The sequence below is a fragment of the Leptosomus discolor genome, chromosome 1 (assembly GCF_034619465.1).
Source record: "Leptosomus discolor isolate bLepDis1 chromosome 1, bLepDis1.hap2, whole genome shotgun sequence".
NCBI classification, from domain to species: Eukaryota; Metazoa; Chordata; class Aves; order Leptosomiformes; family Leptosomidae; genus Leptosomus; species Leptosomus discolor.
Window position 1 is genome coordinate 9,481,749 of NC_141391.1, and position 22,560 is coordinate 9,504,308.

Here is a 22,560-nt window from a genome sequence, read left to right on the forward strand (position 1 = left end):
ACTGCAAGACAAAATCTTGATTGTAATGCTGATTTCTAAGTACTTCATTGTTGACAGTCCAGAAATAGTTTGGATAATTAGGCAGATCAAAGTTCTTGAAATCACATTTGTATTAAGAACAGTTCTATGCTGTGACAGATTTACGGATTTTGCTGAAACCTTCAACATAGGAATGTGATATGCTAACCATAAACCATAATAATCCCTGTGAAACACACAAATATTTTATTTACTCTTTTGAAGTAGATTCCTTAGTGTTAGTTGAAGTTCTATGTCTTTTCCTCAGTTTGTATAGAAAGTTATATGGAAATGTGCTAACAACCAGTTCATAGAAATTAATGTACCAGGAACTTTAACGAAGCGGTTATTTGTTTCTTGGTTGTAGTTCAATCAAATTACCAGTCAAAAAAAAGAGTACAATTTACATATAAACAAAAAAAAACAGGCTAGGTAAAGCAAAGTTATTAAGAAGTTCAGTAAATCTTTCATTTTCCTCCACATCTGTCAATTTACTAGATTAATATGGTAATACAAGATCATAAATGCATATCACAAAAGAATAAAAATGAAAACAAAGCTTCAGTTTGTAAAAGGTAATCATGCTTGAAAAATGTTCACTTAAAGCACATCTGATAGGCTTGTTTTTTTCCAAAATGAACTAATTTAATTGATTGTATTTTAGCTAACACTTTTAAGATTCTCATTCAGGAAACTACAAGGAAGGTCATAAAGACTGGCATGATACGCATTGCCATCCATTCTAAGTTTTAGGACATCAGAGAGAACAGCATGCAGATTTTAAATAAACCGAATACATTTTGTAGTACTTCATGTCAGACAATTGCCAGTTAAGTGAGCATTTCCATAATTAAACACAGTACAATACATAAATGACAGATGGTGGCTGTTGACAGATTTTTTTTCCACTTTGCTCAGAGGTCTTCACATTTTTCTAGCTTAAACAATAATATGGCAATGTCAATAAAATCATCAGGAAAAATTTGTAAGCAAGCCTCATTTTCGTGCATTAGTACAGAATTGTGAAGGGCTTAATATAAAGAAAACTTAAACATATTATTCTGTTCAGAACATGTTGCTAAAATAATCAGTCAGATCTGATTACTGCAGGTAAGTGTGGTCTGTGTTTGGAAGCATAATGCTGCTTTATGCAACAGATTTGCATTATGTGACCTCGCACCACAGCATCAGAATGGGCAGTCAGGGAGGTTCAGCTAACTTTCTTCTGAGAAAGAACATTGCTAGGAGAAGCAGAAAAATCTCCTCTGAATAGATGAGTTCTTGGAAATGCACCAAATTTACCATGCGTTTGGGCAGAAGCGCTGGGTATTAGGATTCCTGAGCTCAGATTCTGCTCTAGAAAAACTTTCTTATGGTAAAGGCAACACTGAAAAAATTAAAATTATTTAAAATTTAAAAATTATTTGAACAGCTTTAGCCCAATCATTCTGGAAGTCATGGAGGATAAGTGGGACACAGCAAGTGAACTGAAGAGACATGAGTCATGGGATCTCCCTGATGACATTCTACGAAATCTCTCAGACCAACTATTTGCACAGTAGAGTATTTGTTACTGCCCCTGTCCCAGGGAGAGTTAATACATGCTGGCAGAGATGTGCATGTGGGCAAAAATTGCCCTGTTTTTATCCTAATCAAAACATTTCACACTGAATATGGCTCCCAAAACACTGATTTCACTATGCTAAATCTAAACAACGTTAGCATTATCTGCAAGCTAAATACGCAACTAAGCGCATTAAAATGTTTGGATAAAAATCATGAAGCTATCAAATGTTTGGCAGATATGTTACCAGTAACAAAACTCAAAATAATCTGGCCTACCAGCATCGAGTTTGTCTAGTTGTACATTGGTGCCACTGACAGCAGGGTAAAGCTTGGAGCGTGACATAAAATGTCTTCTTACTCAAACAGTCTACATTATTTCCCCCACAACAAACTGTTGTTATTGTCAGCTGCAAGGTTACAACTACTATCCATCAGATGCAATGTCATCACTAGCCAGTTCTAGACCCTGCAAACCATCTGCAGCAGTTAAGGCAATCGGTGGCAGATTCAACACAGAGGAGAGCTATACAGTTGAAATCAGTAATTTTACCTTATACTTTTTGATATACAGAACTGTGAAGTGAAGGGTAATTGTTACAAGGCTAGTTGAGCAAATGCCAAATCCAAGAACAAGGGACATGAACTTAAGCTGAGCAAGAGACAGCTACTAAATTACTTCGGTCAGAATGTCTTTCGAAATAGAAGAGCTGCAATATGAAATAAAACATCAATGTCAAATCTGGGACAGGTAACATATCTGTTTCTTTAAAACTGGATTGAACAGGTATTTGTATGAAATAAATATTACAGAGTAAAGCTGTTGAAGTAAAGCTGGGTTTGTTAACTTTTGGTTATCACTTCTGTTGTTCTGCCTTTCAGGTAAATGTCAACTTAATCCATTTCTAAAGTAATTTATCCATGAGCTTTTCAAATATAAGGAATAAGCATAAGTGTATCAGTGATGACATTAAGTATTTGGCATATTGCAAACATTAATGCCTGTAATATTTTTACGTTAGGAGAAAAATATGCCGTAATACAGGCCACAAGGGAAAGGAGACAGCAAATGTAATGAGAATTTTCCATGTGATGTCTCAACAAAAAGGGCCAAAGAATTTTTAAATATTTTAAAGCTGAGAAGCCATCTCCCATGGGTACTCGCAGGCAAGGGGATAAGGAAACAGAATTAAGTAGCTTCTATAGTCTTCCCAACATAAGAAGTGCCACAAAACAAATCCTTTTGTCCTTTGACTGGAGAAGGGACTTAATGGGCTTCCACAGTCAACAATGTTGATATAGAGCAGTTGCAAAACCCGGTGCCAGACTTAGAAGTAATAGAGGAGTCTGAGCAGGTGTCCTCTTATGCCCAAAGTGCTCTTAATCCCAGAGATAAAGGTTTTGAGACCAAGGTCTGAGAGAAGGCCTGTTGACATGCCTGATTGTAGGTTGTTGGTAGTAGCAGCTTTGAAGTACTTGCTGTGTGAACTGCTAACACCTCAAAGGCTATTGGAGAGCTGTCTGTTCACCAGTTGATTACTGCTTTCAGTAGTTGGTCTCAATGGCCTGAAGCATGTGTTATTCATCTGGCTATAAATGCGCTAGTAATGACTGAGAGAGGCCAAGAATTTGAAGGTTCAAGTAAATGCTGAACCCTTGCCCTCCAGGAAAGAGGAAAACTTTTCGATGAGTCCCTTAGAAACCTGTGTCCTTTGCATTGGAGCATATACGTTTCAGAACCCCTCCTCAAACTAAAAAACACTAAAAGGTATTTAGGGCTCGATAAATGGGAACTGATCTTACTGTGCCCTGAGGGGGGTGAAGCTTTCTATAATTGTACAGTCATTTTCCTTCTTTATGGTTGGGTAAACACAGTATGTTTATAGTCACATTCAGAAAGATGTCAGCAGAGAAAAGGTGGGAGCTGAAAATAGATATTAGAGTACTAGAAAAATACATGTATCTAGTACATATCTAAAGAACTAATGATAATTTAATTTAAATAACTTGCAAGCACCAGAGCTGAGTGAATCCTTCTTTATTAATTTGTACAGAAAAGCAAAATATGGGCAGAAGTCACAGCTTCTGGATTAATTTGTTTTGTAAATAGCACCAAGATATGGTGGTTTGGCTAAAGACAATACACAAATCTTTCAATTAACAAAAAACCCCTGGTCTTGATAGCTGTTTGAAGATAGTAATTTGATAATTAATAGATATGTATTCTCGTGTATAGATCTATTTATAGTGAGATTATGCAACGCAATAAGCAATAGCTATCTTTACATGGATCAAGGACCACTTTTTAGGGTCATTCAAAATGTTTATTATGAATGATTAGTTGACATACGGGATTTAGTTATAATTCTGCAAATAATTCAACCGCATTTAAAAAAAAAAACAGAACAAAACAAAAAACAAAAAACAAAACCACCACCAACAAAAAGTATCCACATATTTTAGTTTTTGCTCAAAGTATTACTGGTTTCAACTAATTACATGTTTTTCTTGGTGTGTAGTTGTCTAGACTGAGTCTAATGACATTAGTTCTTCAAAAGTTCATTTAGAAAACTTGAAGAAAGCTTTTTTCTTTTCTGTAAAGAAATGTCAATCGGTGTTAAAGTGCTGACAAAAATATTCTATGTATCAACAAAGCAATGTTGTGGATAAACACTCTTACAAATGTTGCCTCACTTTTGTGTTCCACAAATTATAGTATCAGAGAACACCCTGTTCCCAAGCTCATGGTAATCATTCATGATTATTTTTCCGCTGCTGGGCTGAATGAAGACCTTGAGACTTCAAAGAACAAACCTCCATGTAACTGGAAAAGACCAAAAGACTCAGTAGCCTGTTGTAAAGTTCAGAATGGGCAGACAAAGATCCACACGCTCCTACTGCACGATACTTAAAGCATGAGTATAGCGGATAGTAGCCTCTTTGTTTTCAGTGCTATGGCCACCTGAATACCCCACAACTCATGACTGGGTTTTTTCTTGCTAAGGATGTGTGGAATCTGAGTGGATTCTGACTGACTGTCTGTAACTGAGTGAATTAACAATATGGGTGAATTTTTCCAAAGCGCTCATTTCTGTTACTGCTTTCACTGAAATAACAAGATTTTTTTTATTATTATTTTTTAATTTGGGGGGTGGAGGGTGTGTTGCAGCTGATGGAAGAAGTGTTGGGCAGTTGGATACCATTTACAAATCTCACTCATTTGTAGAAAGTTCAGTATATAATGAACATAAGATATATAGATGTGACAAATGTTACCAAAGGCTTGAAGGTGAGGCGGAACTTTTTTCTGTTTGAACAGTTGCCTTGCAGCCAAGAGTATGATAATCCTTAAACAGGATGGAGAAAAGGCAAGAAATTACAAGTTTCTGCTTCCCATTTGTTAGAGTATGTATCTTGTCCTTACTTCTAGGACTAACTAGAAGTAAGACTAGACTGTCTATTGCACAGTCCTTAGAAGGAAAACAGGAGTCATATAAGGAAAAGAAAACATCTTAAACTTGTCTGAAGAATCAAGTGTCCTCTTGCTATTCTTAGGGCTTTGCACCTTCCTGGCTGCTCAGTGGCCCAGCTTTGATGAGGCGGGTGGCGAGTGCCGAGTATTTTGCAGCCTGTAGCTTAGGATGACTTCCTGCCATATGGGAAATTTGAATCCTCTCAGGTGAAAGAGCACTTTGAACCATTTCTCTTTCTCTATGAGAGTCTTCTTCACTGGGACACCAGCAAATAAAACCAAGAAATACCCACCCTCCCACGTTCCCAAAGAAATGTTGCCCAAAGCCCTGGAGTGGCTCCACACTGAATCCCAGGTGACAGAGGAACCTGTTCCATGGCTATAGGTTGATGGTAGCATCAGAAACAAAAGTAGGACTTCCAAAATGTTCCTCCCCAATGCTTTCCCTTTTGCTGGCTTGCATCTTGTATTCTGGGAGCTGCAAACCCTGTTTGGAAAATCCTTTTTTTCTCCAAACATCATAAGAAGAAACATAACTACCTAGAATGGGAGATTTCATCACTAATCTGACTCTTTTAGAAGTAAGCAAGCTAGTGTCTAACACAGCCACTGAGTATGCATTTCTAGACTTCCCCAGAAACATATTTGACTTCTAAGGCAATTTTATGTTCTGCATCAGTATTTATAAATTATGATGTTATTAGCTCTCTGACAACTTCCCTTAAAAATAATCAAAATTAATTACATTTGTGCACAAGTTTAGCTTTGAAAGGAATAATTGAGACATGTTTGGCAACCCATTTTCACAGGGGCTTGGGTTTGCCATTTACATTTAACCTTTAAGACCTGCAATCCAAATTTTCTTTTAACAAAGTCACACAGAAACATCTGACTAAATAATGCATGCCCTCTGCTTCAAACAGCAGAGCTGACTGTGGCAGCTGTTGAAGGAAATTGTATTATGTTAACTGAGAATGTAATGAAAAAGATGAATGTGTTTCTTCAAGATTTTTTGTAATAATGAGAAAATACCTGCTGTTTTCCATCGTCTATCTATGTTCATTATATTTAAATATCATGTTTCAGATGCATGTTAAAACTGCCAATGAAGATTAAACAGCTTTATATTGATTTTAAAATCCATTGTTCAAACTGACATCTTTCTCTTCACACTTTCCCATAACAATCAACAGAAATATAAATAAATGTATGGAAAGAAACAAACTGTACTATGAATTATATGTATCACTGTAGTGACATCTACAAATCCTCCCTTGTCTTGCCATTGCCATTGCCTTTGCCTTTGCCTTTGCCTTTGCCTTTGCTGTTGCCTTTGCCTTTGCCTTTGCCTTTGCCTTTGCTGTTGCCTTTCCCTTTCCCTTTCCCTTTCCCTTTCCCTTTCCCTTTCCCTTTCCCTTTCCCTTTCCCTTTCCCTTTCCCTTTCCCTTTCCCTTTCCTTTTCCCTTTTGTTCTGGTTTTGGCTGGGATAGAGTTAATTTTCTTCACAGTAGCTACTATGGGGTTATTTTTTGGATTTGTGCTGAAAATAATGTTGATTACAGAAGAGTGTTTTCATTATTGCTGAGCAGTGTTTACACAGAGTTGAGGTCTGTTCTGCTTCTCACACTATCCTGCCAGGTGTATGTTGGGAGGGGACTCAGACAGGACAGTGACCCCAACTGACCAAAGGAATATTCCTTACAGTATGATGTCATGCTCAGCAATAAACTGGGGGAAAGTTGGCAGGAGGGACTGCTGCACAGGTACTTGCTGGGCATTGGTTGGTTGGTGGTGAGCATTTGTTGTCATTTGCACCACTTGTCTTTCACGGCGTTTTATTTCTCTCTCTCTTCGTTATTTTATTTACTTCCCCCTACCTCTTTTCCTTACAAATTGTTGATATTATTATTAATAATAAGTATCAGTATTATTTTAATATAATTTTAATATCGTTTTAATACCATTTTAATATAATTTTAATATTATTAACCTCTGTGGTGTGTTGACCCTGTCCAGATGCCACGTGCCCACCAAAGCCACTTTGTCGCTCCCCCTCCTCACCTGGGCAGGGGACAGAAAACATAAAAACAGGTTTGTGGGTTGAGATAAGGACAGGGAGATCACTCAGCAATTACCGTCACAGGCAAAATAGACTCAACTTGGGGAAAATTAATTTTTTACCAGTAAAACCAGAGTAGGATAACAAAAAAATGAAAAACAAATCTTAAAAACATCTTCCCCCCACTCCTCCCTTCTTCCCAGACTTAACTTTATTCCAAATTTCTCTACCTCCTCTCCCCAAGCGGCACAGGGAGACAGGGAATGGGGGTTGTGGTCAGTTCATGACATGTTGTCTCTGCCACTCCTTCCTTCTCAGGGGCAGGACTCCTCACAATCTTCCCCTGTTCCAGTGTGGGGTCCCTCCCACAGGAGAAAGTCCTCCATGAACTTCTCCAATGTGAGTCCTTCCCACAGGCTGCAGTTCTCCACGAACTGCTCCAGCGCGGGTCCCTTCCACGGGGTGCAGTCCTTCAGAATCAGATTGCTCCAGTGTGGGTCCCCCACGTGGTCACAAGTCCTGCCAGCAAACCTGCTCCAGCACGGGCTCCTCTCTCCATGGGTCCACAGGTCCTGCCAGGAGCCTGCTGCAGCGCGATCTTCCCACAGGGTCACAGCCTCCTTCAGGCATCCTGCTCTGGCGTGGGGTCCTCCACAGGGTGCAGGCAAATATCTGCTCCACTGTGGAACCTCTGTGGGTTGCAGGGGGACAGCCTGCCTCACAATGGTCTTTACCATGGGCTGCAGGGGAATCTCTGCTCTGGTGCCTGGAGCATCTCCTCCCCCTCCTTCTTCACTGACCCTGGTGTCTGCAGAGATGTTTCTCTTACACATTCTCACTCCTCTCTCTGGTTGCTGTTCTGCTGCAGGGTTTTTTCTGCCTATTTCTTAAATATGTTATCACAGAGAAGCTACCACCATCGCTGTCGGGCTCGGCCTTGGCCAGTGGCAGGTCCATCTTGGAGCCGGTTGACGTTGGCTTTGTCAGATATAGGGGAAGATTCAGGCATCTTCTCAAAGAATCCACCCCTGTACCGCCACCCCCCGCTACCAAAACTGTACCACGTAAGCCAAATACAGACTGTTTTTATCTCAACCCATGAATTTTATTACCTCTACCCTTCCGATTCTCTCCCTCACCCCACTGCGGGGTAAGGGGAGTGAGTAAGCAGCTGTGTGATGCTTAGTTGCTGGGTGGGGTTAAATCATGACATGTTTCCCTTTCTCCTTTCCTTGCTTTTGCTTTCTTTTTCTCTTGTATTTTCTTTCCTTTTTTCTTTTTTTCCTTCTTCCTCTTTCCTCTTTCCTTTTTTGTTTCATTTCAGTGAACCTATTTCAGCTAAGAAGCACCAACTGGAAATAGTTTGAGAGAAGGCTATAACCATTTGATAAATGTGTCATATTCCCTACTTTGTTCCATTTAGAAAATTAAGCTTTTTTTTTTCTGTCCGTATTGCAGATCAATCCAGACAGAATTCTTTAGCTCTGGCTTCTAGTTAGGGAAGCCATTATTCCCTGTGTCTGATGAAAAAGTGATCATAACATATTATTCTCTGCATCTAATCCTGAAGTAACAGGTCTTTATACACTTTATTACAGCTGTTGTTAAAAGTATCTGTTCATTTATCACAGAATCCATTGTCATTGTTATTGGCGAACTCTGCTGGCCTTGAAAAGTGTAAACAAATTTGCACTTCTTTTTTTGTCAGGAGACATGAATTAAGCACCTCACACAGCAGGTAATGTATTATTCCTTCTGCATCTCATAGTATAACTTGGAGTTCAAGGTAGGGGTGAACAGCCCAGCCATGTAGGAAACACAGGTGGTTATGTAGGAGACAAAGGTGGCAATGTAGGGAACACAGGTCTGTTGCTGTCCAGACTCCATCTACAGTTGAAATAGACTGATACAGTTCTGACTAGTCGGAATATAACGACACACAATCACAGAATGGTTGAGGTTGGAAGAGACCTCTGGACATGATCTGACCCAACACTCCTGCTCAAGCAGGACTGCCTAGAACCAGTTGGCCAGGAGAACATCCAGCTGGCTTTTGAACATCTCCAAGGATGGAGACTCCACACATTTAATTTCAAACTGTTGCTACATGAACAACTTCAAAAGAATTGTAAAAGAAGATAAGGAACATGAAATCTCCCACAATTATCGATTGCATTGAGTTAGTGCAGAAAGGCAGTAATTTTCTGTTTTTTTTTCTGTGTTTTTTGCTGTCCTTTGTAGTATAGTAAGCTGTGAATGCTTACTGGTATAAGTACTGTGGAAAAATTTACCCTTTGTCCTGAAGTGGACTACTTGCTATACCATAACAGCTTTAGTAGGATCAAACAGGGCTAAACAGCCCTATTTTAAAATGAGCTTTACTCAATTGTCTTTTTAGAGTTTTATTTTACTATTTTCTTCCAGAAAGGGTAAAGGTTTTGCAGACATTGCAAATCATATTTGATAATCTGATCAGGCTTTATTTTAATATTTCATTTATAATGTCCATACACATAGTGATTGGAAATCATTACTAATTCATGTTGTCTCCTTCGTGACACAGTTTGGATCACAAATTCCCTGTTCACCAGCAAAAAATGTTATAACCCAAGAGTATAAACTGAACTTTAATTGTTTCCCAACAATCAATACCAGGAAAACAAATATTGAGTAAAAAAAACCCTGACTGATAATATTTTTTCCTAAGGAAAAACAAGTAAATTGTCAGGCACTTTTAACCCACACCGAGTTGGGGCTGTATAGTACAGCAGGTCAATTAATCTCTACAGTATAGCTTTTTCTATCCAGACATTTGTAAGGATTTACTAGAGTTGCTTCAGGCTACTCTAAACTAATCAAAATGTTAAACAAACATAGCTGGCTGATGAGCACCTTCCCAAATCTCTGCCAGTTGATGAGCACCTTCCCAAATCTCTTCATCCCCTATTTGTACCTGTTTTGTCAGATTTTATTTTTAATCTGCATTTCTCTGCCCAGATGAATAAAGCATTGTTTTCTTTTGTTATTCTTTGCACAAACAATAATGATAATTTATCAGTCTCCAATCAGTTGTTACTTAATAAATGCAAGTCTCCCTTCCAAGATGCCACTGTCTATATATCTTGTGAAAGATTATGACTAGAATTTTTGAATGTCTATGTATCCCCTTTCTGTTACTCTCTCTCCCTTGTTGATGGCACACAATGTTAAAAATGAATATTGTGATTAACCAAGGAACAATTTATTGTATTCCATTCAGTGGTAAAACATCTTTTCTTTTTTCTTCCCTTATTCTTTCAAACATTTACTTCATTGTAAAATGATAAAGAAAAAGAGGCTTAGACTAACATCTTGTGCTGTTGATTGTAGGAGAAAAAAAAAAAAAAAAAAAGAAAACCCCAAACAACCAAACAAAAAGCCCCAAGACACTGTATGAGAGAAAAACAAAAAACAAACAAAATTAAAACAAGTACCCTATACTTTTGCAGTGGATGAGGAAACAAAAATAGTTATGTGCACCAAGGTTATCCAGACTTTTTTTCTTCCTTAACTGCTTACAAATTGAGCCCCCTCCTTATGGATAGAATGTTTCAGCTACCTTTTGTATGGAAGCAACAAGACTGTCTTCCCCATTTTCCTCTCTGCTTTTGCATGATACAAGAAATTTCTCCTGGTTGTCTTCTGGGAAGCTCTGGGTTTTTTTTAAACTAGTCAGCTTTAGTGTATGTAGGCTGGCACCTTCCCATTCCTGGTAGCTGCCAAATCTCCCTAAAAGGGGACTTCTCCTTCCTCAGAGTGCTGGGTTGGTCTCAGCAGTTTGAGGCAGTACCTTGGGCATCTCAGTACCTTCAGCAGCTCCTCCACAGAGAACTGAACAGCCTCCTAAATCCCTCTCTATGTCCTGTGATTCATTTTTGCAGAATATTTCCTGTTCCTTTATGCACATAATCTTGCCCATATTATCCTTAAAGAACTACAGTCAGCTAGGGCCTTTTAACCTGATGTATATTCAAGAAGGGATAGTTTTTCTTCTTTTCTTCTTCTTCTTTTCTTCTTTTCTTCTTGATTTTATGATTCTCCAGATATGGGAGAAATCTTCTGTGAAATCTTGTATAAATTTGACTGCCTCTCTCTATATATCCTTAATGAATCTCTCTTTATTCTTCTCCATCCCCAACATTAATATACTTAGAACGGAACATCTGAGTTAACTGATATATCACACTCAAGGAGGCTTATTCCAGAATAAAGGAAAATAAAAAAGCCAAAACCTTTTTCCAGAGAGGGGTGATGGCTAGAGAAAATTAAACCTACCTTTGTGTATGCTTAGACTGAAGTGTCCCTGGAAGAGGCCTTTTACAATACAAAGGCCATGAGAAAGTTTCTGAAATTAGAATACCCTTATTTCATTATAACATCCCAGCTAAGGACTGGGAGTTTATAACAGTAGACAGATTGCTGCCTTTAAATGTACCTGAAGTTGCAGAAAGATCGACTGGTTAGACCCAAGTTGGAAACGTAATTTTCCTTTTTTTTTTTTTGACAGTTTTGTTCCACTGTGATTGTTAGGACATGGGTGCAGATGGCCAGCTGTCATCTGTTGCTACACTAATATTTCATGGTGTTACACCTGGGAAAATTGTAATAATGTGTATGCAGATTATTAACTCCTGACTTTTGTGATTACACTAATAAGGTAACAACATGGCAAGTGATAGAAATGAGAGATATTATGGATAGAAAAGGAGATACTAACTTAACAGAATTGCTGACCAAGGTAGAAATTACCAGGACAGTAATGTCGTAAACATCAAAGAAAGGCATCAAGTCAGCAAAATCAAGGCAAATGTAGAAAGAGTAAACAGGGATGAGCTGTTTGTTGCAGAGAGGATGAGGGTGGTGAAGAGGAAGAAACTGGGAGGAAAAAAAGCAAATGTATGAGACAGTGAATCATATGACAAAAGCCTTTCACAGGTTACAGTCTGGCAGCCCTGTTCCTGGTGACCATAGCTTGGAGCATGACAATAAACACACTGTTGCTCTGACAATATGGGTGTCCAGCTTATTTCTGTGGTCAGGATATACCTCGGGTGTTTTCCCTTCCACCGGCAACTGGGTTCCATAACAGTGCTACTAAAAATGCTATTTTAAAAAAAATAAATATATATATATATAAAATAAATAAATAAACCCATTAATAACATAACAAATAATAATAAAATAATAAAATAAAACAATTTGAAGCTTTTAATATTTTGGAAACTTCTCCAATTTGGGGAGAACAAAATTATTCTTCAAATTCCCCAAATTTTCTGGAAGTTTTCGACCCTAACTGCCCCTTTTCTCTTGTGTTACTCATGAGGAAACATAAGATTCTTTCAAAATAATTAATGCATCACAGTAAGAAGTTACCAGAATATCTCTCAATTAATGCCTGCCACATTTTCCATATGGCTTCCAGTAGCACATTTTAAACCTGTATTTTTTCTTCCAAGCATTGAAACATCTATTATTAAAGAAGCATTCCTGGAGAGTAAATGAGTATTCCAGTCAGATTTTTACCTGTGAATCGTAAGGAAAAGGTGTTAACAAGTAAAATCTGCTGTGGTCCACATGTGCAAAGAATTCCTTCAATGTAGTAATTTCATGATGCTCATTAACTCAGTCTTTCTAAACTGTTTATGGGCAGAACCAAGAATAGACTTCCATGATCAATGGCCTCTCATGCTATTGAGAAACCTGCAGTAACGTACACATCTACAGAACTTAAGACTGTAGGAATAAATATAGTGAAATTTACTGTACCTTTTTCATAGAAGAGCAAAAGCACAAGGCAAAATTCTATTTTTTATTCACTGTCTTATGGTGACAGAGATCCTTCACTCATCTCTATAGCTACATGTTTGTCCTGACAAATTTCATTTTTAAAAAAATTTAAATTTAAAAAATCGATATAATTAAATCAAAGGTCCTCTATCAAGCACACAAAGATTTATGTGAATTATTGCTGGGTTTTATAACATTGTTACATTTGAATTTCACTCAGATAAGATTTCCTCCAGGTTTCTTCTGGGTTAATGAACACAGAAGCAAAATTGATATTTCCACTGGGGTTTCTATGCAAACACTGAAATTCTACTTTTGTCTCTGCTGGGTGGTTGCAGAAATGCAATTGCTGCACACTAGTAACTTGTCACTACTATTCAGTCTCCCTGGTCACAAAAACATTGATGGCTGAATAACTGACCAGGGAGTATTACAAATTCTAGTTTTTACCAAGTTCTAAATTAACAAAGAAGGAAATATTCTGGTAACTTTAAATCTCTTGTGCAACCTCTGCAGCAGACGGTTTGCAAAAAGGAAGGAGCAGGAACCATCTCCCCCATCACCCCATGAACATAAGACTCTGAGCCACAGAGCAAGGAGAACTCCAATGTCTCTGAGGACAGAAATTATTATAAGTGTCCTCTGATACCACTGCCAGCACAACATAGGCCACTGAATATAATCCTTTTCTCAGATCCCAGAGGGTCTGCTTGACCTATGCAGGCAGTCTTGGTTCATCGAGGGATGGAGATTACTCCTACTCTGTAGGCAAAGAGGTCTGGTAGTTAAATGACCCTACTGGTTTGCCACCAGTAACAAGGCATATTTTGAAATCTTGGAAGAGTAAAGAATACAGTCTGACAATCTAAAGAAAGAAACTCAGGCTGAAATCTCAAAGCCTAGAGCCAGTGCACTGGAGGTAAAGTCTTATTTTTTTTGAAGGTGGGGAACAAACAACTTATGGAGGTTATCTACACTCCCACATCATCAAACCAAGGTCACAAAGAATCATAGAATCATAGAATGGTTTGGTTTGGATCATCTAGGTCCAACCTCCCTGCCATGAGCAGGGACACCTTCCACTAGACCAGGTTGCTCAAAGCCCCATCCAACCTGACCCTGAACACTGCCAGAGAGGGGTCAGCCACAGCTTCTCTGGGCAACCTATTCCACAGTCTCACCACCCTCAAAGTAAAGAATTTCTTCCTAATATCTAATATAAGTCTACCCTCTTTGAGTTTGGAACCATTACCCTTGACCTATAGGCCTTAAAGGACTTCAGACCCAGCTACCTATTATGCTTAAGAAAGTATGCCATCTTACGTGCATCACAGCAGAAATGAGCATGCGTGATTCAAGAGAGCATGGACCAATAAATCCCACAAATCCCCATATATCTGAGAAGTGGAGTCAGCTGTAAGTGAGGTTGAGTGGGATATGATTACTGCTTTAAAATATCCAGTCTTGTGCAGAAAAATCGGACATGCTCTGCACATCATCTGATAGGCAATTATGCTTATATAATTCAGTGCTATCACTTAAAGGTGAAATCAGCATTTTCTTGCATCTGAATTTCTAACTTTTTGTCAGCACTTTTCTACTAGCAGGTAATGTAGTCGGGAAGTCCTTGTTCATTGGATGGATCTTATTAAACTAGTTAATATTATTTTTATACATAGTTTTTCCTTACATAATAATTTTGGTAGTTATCTGAGGCTTTAGTACCATTCGTTTTCCATATAATACTATTGGTAATTGAGACAAAGATATAAGGGAATTATACTCTAACATAAGAAAGTACAGACTTTATCATTTTGTGTGGGATCAGTAGCTTCGGTACAGAACATATTACATATTCATCATAAACAAGTGTCTTCTGTTCTGTATACTAGAGAACGTTTCAAGGAAGAGTCCTAGAATTCAAGACCAAAAAAAACAAAAGAAATAGTCCAGAGTGATAGCTCTTGTTTTTGCTTCTAAAATGTGCTGAACATGTTTATCAAGATACCTTCTGAATGGATTTTGACTTACAGATTTGTATACAAGTTATATACAGTGAATTCCACATGGCATGGCACATTTAAGCTAGGGAGCTTTAAGGTTTGTCGGCAATCAGCATTCTCCTCGCTTCTTGATTTAGGTCAGACAGCAGGGTGTTAATAATACAGATCATAGTCTGCATGGTAAATTTTCTTCTTTATTCCTAAAATATTTATCAAGGTCTCAGATCTCTACATCCAGCAATGGTAACTTTATTTGGAAGAAAGGCATTTTCTAACTGAAGCAGTGTTCTCTGATCATATTTTCATCTTTTTTCTTCTTAGTAGGAGACACACAAAATAATGAGGTTTTTATTCTTCTAGAAGCTAGCTTTTAAAAAAAAGCCTGTACTTAAACCCTCAGCTGAATGAGAACTTTATATCTTAAAGCAGTTATATTATTAAATCCCAGTTCTTCAAAGCATTTAAGTGCTGCAGACATCTCTTCATCTATAATGGAACTGAGAAGTACACTTTCCTAAATCAGAGTCACAGTCATCAATATCCGTTTAATGCCACCATGACACAAGCTCATTTAAAACTTCAGCAAACAAACGGACCAGATTCTACTCTTAGTTAGTCTTCAATAGCTCCAGAAGAATGGTAACCTGTTCTTTCATGTTCTCTGAAACAAAAATATGAACGTTCTTTTCCAGTTTCCTTACAAGAATTTTTAATATTTGTTGCTTTTAATTAGCCAGAACATAACTAGTATTTGTATTAAGAAAAGTTCATGCATTCAAGTACGTATATACTGAATGGAATAACTGTGTTTAAATTACTATCATTACTCTCCTTCCTTTTTGAGGATCAGGGCCTATGATTATGAACTCAAATTATTTTAATTAAAACATCATTAGATTCTGAAATTAACATATCAAATGAGAGGTGGCATTTTGTGTAAGAGGCAAACACAGTTTCGGAAGCAGCTTTACACACATCCTGCAGTGCGTACCACCATAAATTCAGGGAAAGAAGTGTCACCAGAGGACTTATACTGTGTAAGTACAGCAAAAGGCAGACACACTGGAGGGCAGATCAGAGCAGCATACATCAGCAGGATGCAGAAAGCACAGGGCCTCGATTAAGGCAGAAAAAATTATCGTCCTGCAGTCATATGTGTGACTCAGCTTTTCAAAGAGAAACTGTGCACATGCATTTCTCCACACTGTGATTTACTGTCAGTAGTTGTCGCCACTGCACAAACCTCCTTGTTTTATGAGTTATTAGGTGAGGCCAAGCTGGTAGTCTCATTTACCACCTGTGGTGTTGGGGGGTGGGGTTTGCAGTACATCTATGAAAGTGTGTCAACCCATGTCTTTAGACTTTTGAACCAAGTAAAAGAGCAGTAGGAGAAGCCACAGATTTGTTCCACCAGTAACATCAGTCCTTTTTTCACAGAATCAGAGGATAACTGAGGTTGAAAAAGACACCTGGAGATCACATGGTTGAATGCCCCAATTAGACTTGGATTGACAGGGCCTTGTTTGGTCAACCTTTAAATATCATCAGGGATGGAGATTCCACAATCTTTCAGTGCAACCTGTTCTGTTGTTTGATTACCATCATCGTGAAATTAGAAAATTTTTTTCATGCTTTTTGGTTCTTCGAGGACTTCATTGTTCTGTGTGGGGCTTCATGTCTGGAAACTTCTCTGTAGAAAATATACTTTGTGTTTCTTCAAATTCTTCATTCATTTATAGAACTTAAATTTCTTCATCTAAGCAATGTTTCGTCTCCCTCGGTACCCTTCAGCTCAGCTCCTCTATACCAGTAAGCAAAATAGGGTTAAGGCATGGACTTAAACGTGGGTCTGCTGTTGATTACACCATTTAACTGTAACCACATTCCCTCACACGATTTTGCTTAGGTTAGGCAACAGTGTTCCAGGCAGGCATGGTTCAGAAGATGGCATGAGCCAGGAGATGTTCTCACCATAGTCAAGTGTTATGAGAGCAACATGGACTTATGATAAATCTGAGGTGGTGGGGTCTCGATCTAGTTAGAATTTCTAGATACAGGACAGGATTTAATTTTATAAGTACACATAGTCTGAGATTCAAAGAATATTGCATTGTGCTTTTATAACCAACAAGCTAGTTCATTGAACTGAAGTGCTTGTGTTCCTCAAAGACAAAGGTCATAAAGAAAGTGCTAAAAACTGCAACACGTTCCATATGTATGGAATGATAGTGCAAACACATGGGTTATACAAACAGGGATGTCAAAAGAGTTTATAGTCTATTTAAAGGCCTAAGAGAGCATCTGGACATGCTTTTTCACAAAGTAGGGCACAGGTTTTTGGAATCAGGTTGGGGACTTAATTTTTCTGCTGAAAAGCATAATTAGGGTCTCAGTCCAAAAGAAGCAAGAAGTCTGCAGCTTAAAAACCCAAATCCTATAACATTTGGTTATTCCAATTGCATTTCTGTTGAAATCTTCTTAAGATTGCACTCACTTATTCGGTAATTGATGACAGAAGCTCTTGTGAAATGGTGTCTTATTTCTAGAGTAGTAAAATACATTAGCAGTGACCAAATGTATGAGTTCTACTCTTATCTGTAGAAAATAATTGAATATCTTGAACATGATTTTACTTCCTCTTACCTCAGCTTTTGAATCTTCTTGATAAAGCTTATTTTAAGGGGCATACAGATTAAATCAAGGTTAGTTAATGTGTACATCCTCCAAAAAAGACATAATAATTTCTAATAAATTAATTGTGCAAATTTCTATCTTAAAAATTAATCTGATCAGGAATAATGAATCATATTCACTATTTCTTAACGTGCTAGCTGTTCAGATTTGTTGGGCATTCTCAGGGACACAATTTCTTGGGATCAGATAAACTCTGGGGTTGTGATATAACATTGATAAAAAAGCTTTTTAAATCACTCCAAATCCCTTTAGAAAAGACAAAAAACCACAAATGTTTGGATGCTAAATGTTATTTAGAGGCCTTTGCTGTACCATACTAAGAGAATGCCTTACTATACTAAGAGAAAAACTCTATTTTGAAAGTGCTTTTTCAGAAGGGAAAACAAGATGAATGCAATTCATGAATTTTTCCTTTCCATTTCATGTTTTGAAGGTGCTTTCCCAATTTAAACATATTCTTATTTACTTCCAAGGAAAGCTAGAGGCTCGTCATTAAATTCTGTGCCTGTTTCTAAGTGTTTTTGCAGTAGCACATCTAAATAGGTGTAAATAGATTTGGCAATGTAAGTAATGTTTTTTCACACTACCCCTCTCCTATTAGGAATGCTAATCACATTTTTAATAAATTATGTCTTGACAGAATGTCTTGCATAAACCTATTCCTTTCTACAACCTTGAGGCTAATATCAACAGCATATTTTCTTTCAATCTAATTCCAACAGCAGGTTAATGTATGTACCCCTCTTCACCACAATCACAGACTTGGGGCTAACAGGGTAGAAGGAAAAATCTGCCTGGATCACGGTGCTAGCAACTCTCACAATTTAGTGCATATCACAGCTGATTTTTTTTTTTTTTTCTTAAAGTGCCATGTCCTAAATTTATGTGATTTATAGGGAGAAATACAGGCTCTTTTGGAACATAAAAGTTCATCTGGTAGATGCAGAGGAAAATTGGAAAGCATAGTCAAAGTGTACCTGAAATGCTGATAAACCAACAAGCAAATAGATGAATATTGATTAAATCAGTGTCATATCATCTGGAGGAGCTTAGCAGGTTTGGAATAGCTGGGCTGAAAGGCTTGTATTGCCTGTGGAGGAGGAAAAGGGCAAACAAACTATTACTTTAACATATAGCTCCTTAGTGCAGAGGTCCCTAAATCTGTTACAATTCCAAGGCATGCAGTAGGGTTGTACATAGGGCTGGTAGGGGCACTCATTTGCTTTAACTAGCTACTAGTGAATTTTACACTTACGTATGGTTTATTGAAGGCAGCAGAATGTCATTCAGGGATCAAGAAAATTAGATGTGACAGTTTTTCATCTGTCAGGACTTGAACTTTCAAAGACTGATGGAGAAGCACAATGAGTAGACAAGGACTGAACGATGTCCACTGATAAAATAATGTCATTTTCAATGGCGCACGGGTCTAAGGAAAGAAGCTTTACACTAAACCATTCTTTGCTTTCAGGGGGATTACATGAAGACTTCAGAACATCACCAATAAATTGTTTATGTATTCATGCTTATTTATTTTACTAGTTCTAGGACATTAGTGAACTATTAAGTCTGAAAAAGTCATGGAATAGTGGCACTGGGGAGATTCAAAATTTCCGTCCTCCTGAGACGGCCACCTATCTGCTGTGTTGCCTTGAAGAAACAGTAAATTGTTTTATGCCTGAAGAACAATGTTCCTACTTTCCCTCCAGAATATCAGTATTTTGAGGTCTTCAGATATGATGTGTTTTTTTCCTAAAGTACAAAATTATTAATAATATTTAAACAAGTCAACTGTCAAGGTTTTTGTATCCTAAATCAAAGCATTGTTCCAAAGCTTGTTGCCATAGAAACTAAATCTCAAATCCTCCATACAGTGTCATTCACTTCCAATACAGACAGTGGACTTTTCATGCTAACCAGCACTTAATGTAAAATGTTTAAAGAAGTATTATACCAGCCCCTGAATGTGGAGATGGCAGTATTACTGAAGACAAATCTATTTTCCTGAGCAGGCTTTCAATTCAAGAAGAAAAATACTAGCAGTTTGAAAATGGGAGACTATGTTTCTCTAGCGTAAGAAAGCAAATAAACCTGTTCTTTATCTAATTGAGTACTGCTTTTTTTTTCATTTAGATCCTTTCAATCCACAGATACTCAACAGAGTTTTTGATTCTGTTTTTTTTTTTAAGTAAACATTTATTAAATATAAATACAAACTACATTAAATATGAAGATGTCTTCAAAATAAGGGAAAAAAAAAATAATTAGACTGTGTCAAAATCTTGGTAGTATTTCCAGAGTGGAAGCCAGAAAAAATGGTGGGGGATCCATCAGGTTTTTATTTCAGCCTTTAAATAAAGTTGTCTTTTCTGACATAGCTTCTAAGTGACCTCTCTGCACATCTGCTTCTCCTTATCCACAAGATCCTACAGTTCAGCCACTCTCATTGACTAGCCTCTAACTTCAGCAAAGACGTTTGTGAATCAGTCAGGTGTAAGTCTGTCAGCCAGCATGGGCTGGCACCCACAAAATTTCCTTCTGAAATTTGTGGACAAAGACAATTAAGGTTGTTTCTCCAGAAAAAAAAAGCAGATTCATAAAGCTAAAAGGAATACAGCATTCAGAGGAAAACCCGAGACTTATGCTTTACTAAGTTTTTAACCTCTAGACTTTTAGTTATATGATTGAACTTTGGGATCTTCCATTTACTTATAGTTTCAAAAGCTATTTGTTGCTGTTGTTGCAGATCTTCACAAACTGTTCTTCAGCTGCTGGACAGGATTTGGCACCTTATCCATCCTTCTCTTTCCAAAGGCCAGCACTCTCCCTGTTCTCAGCCAACACCAGCAGTGTTAGGATCAGCCACCTCCGTGGTTATTTGTTTAAAAGGACGCTCTATATTCCTGCTGTTGTTTTACCATTCATTCCTGGTTCTGACAAGTTCTCTTTATCTATCTGTATGAATTCAACCTGGATAAAATCAGACTGACAGACTGAGGTGTATGTAAGATTTATAAAGAAAACACACTAATTCAAATATTTCTGTGCTCTCCCTAACATATTATTATCTTCCCCACAATAGTCTGGACTGCAAAGGCAAGTAGGATTGCCTGTCAGGAGTAAGGCATGTTCACATCCTTTTCATGGTCAACCAGGTGGGCTAATTTCCTGGATGGGGAAGAATGCAGTTTCCTGAATGTGAATTCATAGTGTTATTTTGGTAGCTGTGAAATTGTGGTCCTTGCACATACAAATTTGCTATTACTGGTTAAAGGCTGTGATACTGGTCTTAGCTGTGATAGCAGTAGTATAGCAGTCAGTTGACAGTCGTCTGAACTTGTTTCAGTTTTAGTTTGCTTTGTAAAATTGTGTGGCATAACCCCAAGTTCTATTAATAGACAGTAGAAAGAAGCAGCTTTCCTGTGTAGAAGGAATTAAGATACTAGAAGAAAAATATGAACACAGTGGACAATTGCTGGTCTTTGAGTGAGTACAGCCTTGTGGGTCAGGTAAAACCAGTTTCAGGGATAATAAAGAGAACAAAAAAGCAAGTATGGTACGGAACTTCAACTCAGTGAGGAAAAGGCTAGTAGGCAGATTATATGTTAAAAACATACAAAACAATCTGGATCAAATGCAACAGCAGAAAAAAGGTGGGGAAAGAAATCTCTGCCATCACCATCATGCTCCTTCTGGTGAAGAATGGAGGCTGTAATACGTTACGGTAGGACACTCCACGTACACACAAGCACGTGCACACACACTTCCTTCTCAATGAAGACCAGCTAATACTTTAATTAGACCACTATTGGGTTTGGGGCTCTGCTTATCAGCTACATTCTTTTTTTGCCCATAACACTATGTTAAGCTGAAGACAGTATCCAGCTTGGCCGTTGGTGCTTTAGAGTGCAGTGGGTCCCCTGTGGCTCCTACAATATATCTGTGTGCCCCACGAAGGTGCATTGCATGCCCTAGGATGCCGCAGCAGCAACCAGAACCCTGTTTATGCAGCTGAATCCCATCTTCAATATCTGTTTCTTTTCCTCCTCTCTCTTCCAAACCACTCTATCAGCCACAGAGGGAAACCACCATGGAAATACCTTTCAGTTACACAAGCTGTGCCTGCACAGGGCTGCTGCCAGCTACATCTGGCAGCCGCTCTAGCTTCAGTGAAAGGGAATTGTACACAGAAGCTCACTACATAATGTTGTGTCTCCGTTCTCCTCCTGTTTTACTGTGGAGCCAGATGGAGATGATGAGCAGGCCAGCAGGAAGTCAGGCACGTGAAAGTTAGGTAGTTGACAGGTACCTCAAGGTATGCAAAATCTCAAGTAGGAAGAAATTCTGGGCAGCAGGCAATGAAGTGTAATGGTTATGGCAGCAGGTTCAGATTAGAAACGTCAATGACGCAAAAACAGGGATCAAAGAAAATTATTCCTTTCACCCATGTATCAATCTTGTGATACAAAGGAGATTTATTGAGGCTTATTGAAAGATGTTTTCAACCCAAAATAACAACTTCTTTTTTGCTCCTTGTTGTTCTTCAGGTTTCACACGGCTCATGTGCAATGCTTGAGGCTCTCATTGTGTCACCAAATCAAAGACAGGCTCACCACTGATTTCAACAAAAACGTGAATAAGCACTCACAGACTTTAAAGTATATCACAGGACCTATGGGCTGTGAATAGTTCATTTGTGATGGCCCCCAATTGGCCCAGCAATCGTGCAGTTCATTCTCCTCATATGATCAGGGATGGGGCAAACGGAAACACACGGATACGTCAAGAGAAGCATGACTTCTATGGCATCTTTATCCTTGTACACTAACAAATCCTCAGGGGATAAAACAAAAGTTGCCATAGTGATTGATTTCCTTATTTCATAAGTACATGTTTGTCAATGAGACACAAAGCAACTGCATTTC

The 22,560-nt window shown here is 38.1% G+C and overlaps 1 protein-coding gene across 3 annotated transcripts in view; it reads right to left on the bottom strand.

The window, feature by feature from the left end:
• The window catches only part of GRM5 (glutamate metabotropic receptor 5), a 272,147-nt gene that overhangs the window by 203,562 nt on the left and 46,025 nt on the right, over window positions 1–22,560 (bottom strand). The gene's annotated exons all lie outside the window — the stretch shown is intronic.